Source organism: Zea mays, chromosome 4 (genome assembly GCF_902167145.1).
Source record: "Zea mays cultivar B73 chromosome 4, Zm-B73-REFERENCE-NAM-5.0, whole genome shotgun sequence".
NCBI classification, from domain to species: Eukaryota; Viridiplantae; Streptophyta; class Magnoliopsida; order Poales; family Poaceae; genus Zea; species Zea mays.
This window is the reverse complement of record NC_050099.1, coordinates 221,872,384-221,875,604: the sequence shown is the minus strand read 5'-3', so window position 1 is coordinate 221,875,604 and position 3,221 is coordinate 221,872,384. Positions and strand designations below refer to the sequence as shown.

Genomic DNA, 3,221 nt, shown 5'->3' with positions numbered 1-3,221 from the left:
TCGAGAAATTAATACATATTTAGGTTAAGGTTCACTAAATGAGAATATGGTGTAGTTTTGGGTTTATGCAAACAAGTCATCAACAACCTATCAGCAAAACAAGCATAATAGTAAACGAAGACTGAAATAACGGTCAATTTAAGAAGAGCTACAAACCACATAGAAACGTATCTCTAGGACACAACAAACAAAGACTAAAAATTTGCATATATCAGCATGGGACTTCTAAATAGAGGTTTCACCAATTAATCTAAAAAATGATTGGATTAGGTGTTCTTTCATTAACAAAACAGATAACACTTTTTTGGGCTAAGGGCATTAGGGGTTGAATAGCTACAACACCTTCTTAGATAGCAAAGCGAGAGAAATACATATAACACCTACATAGATTACCTACAGGACATAGGACAATTATTTTATCGAAGTTCATAAGGCAACATTATACCACATAATTTAAAATCCCTAATTATTGGAATAAAGTTCAGAGAACCATGTTTGTTAACAATCACCAATTTCCTTATTATTAAAGCTGGTTCAAAACGACAATAATGAGACTATCCACGGCAGCGCTTAATGTCTCAGTCGTTAGATCGTGTACCTAAGGTCAGGAGCTGGTCCGCGTTTCGCCACTCCATGAGACCACAGAAGGTTTCCAGAATGAAAATGAACCCTCGACGCTTTCCTAGACTTTGCCATGTCAAGCATCTCCTTCCCTTCCTTGCCCCCCATCCTTCCCCATCGCCCTCCTCCCCCTACAATCTGACCACCTTCCTCCAATCTCCTCGCCATCGAAGACCTCCACGGGGACCTCTACAGGTCTATCTCCGCGCTCTACCTTGCCGGCTGCTGCAGGGTCTCCTGGAGTTCTTTGCCTCGACAGATTGGTACCACCCGGGGCTCGACATCAAGCGCCGCTGCGGCGAGCACCTCGACCCACAATTAATGAACCCCTTCGTCAGAGTGCCCTTCCGTGGCGTCAAGCCGGAGTTCTGAGATGGGATCTGGTCTCGCGTCGCACCCGAAGAGCTCGATATCAAGCGCTGTAGCGGCAAGCACCTCCACCTGCAGCTATGGAACCCTTTCGTCAATGTGACCAGGTCCTTCCCTGGCGTCAAGCGAGAGTTCTAAGATGCGATGTGGTCCCACCTCGCTACCCTTCCCCAATGGCCACATTACATGTTGGCTCCTGGCTGACCTCCGTACCATGCAGCTCCCTTGCGTGGTCGCGCGTGAACATTGTCGCTTCGCTCCCGGATCCTTATCTGGGGATTGCAGCTACTTCAGATACATGACTACTAGGTTCATACTCTCATCTCCCTGTCCAGGATTTGTATTAGCTTCGTTTCTTCAATTGTTGCAGGAAGGTGTCTGATTCGAGCGCATATTTGAGGATTTGTGGATTGTGCTGTTGTATTTGTTCGCTGTTGTTCATGTTCAGGTTTAGGATCGTAGTTTTATTGTCACTTTTTTGTGAGCCCGAACGCATTTACCAAAAATTTATTTCAATAAGCGTTGCCTTATGTTATTTCTCTACGTGTCGTGCTATATTCTAAATATATGGTAATTGTGATTGTGCTTCTTTCCTGTGAATATGCACATCAGTTCTTGCACCAATTAAACCTACATGTACATTTATATATCTACATACACAGTGATTTGCCGACAATTATGTGTAGACTATTTTACAATTAATAAACACATTCCATACTTCGTGCATGGCAATTTTTCCAAACACTACATGCTCTTGTATCCTTCTAACATATTTATGTGGTATGCAAATAATGAAACTTGAGCTCAACATAAATATGTTTAGTACTGTGTGCTTATTGTTATGTTACTTTCCTTTTTAAATTATAAGATATTGATCATGAATCTACTATTTGTAGCAGGCTATACAATCTGAATCTGTATTGAACATGACTAGGTCGCTCACACTGCTCAGTTCTACCGAACTGATGATACTATACACCTCTTACAAATCTTACAAAAACAGCCTTAGTAGCTGCCTTCTAGTTATTTCAATGTCGACATCTCAAGTAAAGGATGACGGTGCCTTAGCTAGCAGAAAAGAAAGAAAAAAGCATGTAAGTTCTTTACTAAAAGTATAGTTTTTATTAGTTTTCTCAATTGAGATTCTTTTCTGCTATGTATGTGTGTTTATGTTTCGTCTTATTTACCTTTTTGGGAAGAAGGTAGTTCAACTATAAATGGTCGAGCAGATCAAACAAGATAACTCCTCTTTTACACCACCGTAATCCACACTACTGCACTCCTCAAAACTAGAAATTTGTCGATTTTTCCCTATTTAGGATACATTTTCAGATGCTATCCTCCCATTAAACTATGTAGGTTTCTATAACCAACTTAACAGTAAAGAAAATTTTATGGTGCTACCAGAAGCAGCTGGCGGCTACTAGGACATGTCATAAGCGGACGTTTATTTACCTTTTTGGGGAAAAGGTAGTTCAGCTATAAATGGTCGAGTAGATCAAACGAGATAACTCCTCTTTGACACCACTGTAATCCACACTACTACACTGCTCAAAACTAGAAATTTGTCGATTGTTTCCTTATTTAGGATACATTTTCAGATGCTATCCTCCCATTAAACTATGTAGGTTTCTATAACCAACTTAATAGTAAAGAAAATTTTATTGTGCTACCGGAAGCAGCTGGCGGCTACTAGGGCATGTCATGAGCGGACGTGGTCAGCTCAGTGAGTTGCGATCCTGTAATAACTCAATTGGTGCTCTCTAGAGTTATTACAGAATATCAACTTAGATTGGATTCTCTCTTTGTTGTTCTACTGTCTTCGCTTAGTTCAGCACTTCAGACATATGCCATTCGTAATAAAATAGCTTTGGATGTTGCACAAATTTTTGGTTGACATAGAGAGTCCTATTTTGACCTTTATACCACTGATTTAATTTGAATGTGGTATAAGGAGAAACATACCAAAGTTCAAGGTAAGACAGTGGATCATTTGAACTTTCTAGCGGTTTTAGTTTCATATTTCTGCCATCCTGAATACTTAAATTTTGAAATGTGTATATGTAGTTCTTAACATATGTTAAGTAGCATGTGTTTTTAGTTTTTTACCTTCTTTTAAATTGGTATATAGTCTTTCCATACCTTTATGATTGAGGTTATAGCAGTTTTTTGTGCTCAAAGTAACAAAAAAAGTATAGAATAACCACATGCTTCTATTAAACCTGCCTTTT

At 39.6% G+C, this 3,221-nt stretch overlaps 1 long non-coding RNA gene across 1 annotated transcript; it reads left to right on the top strand.

The window, feature by feature from the left end:
* Positions 1 to 638: 638 nt before the first annotated feature.
* On the top strand, positions 639 to 2,249 carry LOC103654638 (uncharacterized). The gene is made up of 2 exons (XR_566230.2): positions 639 to 1,299; positions 1,890 to 2,249. It is a non-coding gene; the product is annotated as an uncharacterized lncRNA (long non-coding RNA).
* Positions 2,250 to 3,221: the final 972 nt, after the last annotated feature.